Source organism: Penaeus monodon, chromosome 23, assembly GCF_015228065.2.
Source record: "Penaeus monodon isolate SGIC_2016 chromosome 23, NSTDA_Pmon_1, whole genome shotgun sequence".
Taxonomy (NCBI): domain Eukaryota; kingdom Metazoa; phylum Arthropoda; class Malacostraca; order Decapoda; family Penaeidae; genus Penaeus; species Penaeus monodon.
This window is the reverse complement of record NC_051408.1, coordinates 32606457-32606850: the sequence shown is the minus strand read 5'-3', so window position 1 is coordinate 32606850 and position 394 is coordinate 32606457.

The window sequence follows — 394 nt, the reverse complement described above, 5'->3', positions numbered from 1 at the left end:
TCGGGTTCCTGTCACTCTCGCCAACATAATGAGAGGCAAATCTGCATCCCAAATGATCCCCCATCTCTGAGCGACCTTGTGTGAGATGTATGTAGTCGACTCTTTTTGTACACTTAATCCTTACGAACAGCTGGTGTTACGGGCAGCTGGTGTTACGGGCAATCTTATCAAAGGTTTGTTCTTTATCCGAGATTTGATATGTCTCTTTTTTATCATATCTTCATCTATCATTGTTTATCTGATGTTATATTCAATAGAATGAGTGTTATTATAATCTTATAATAATTCTCGACGTCGTTCATTTGGTCTCGTTGCAGCATCCATGAGACTGGTATCAATCTCCTACCAGTCACTGTGTCAAGCATCATGATTTGCATTGCAAGGGAATTGCCAG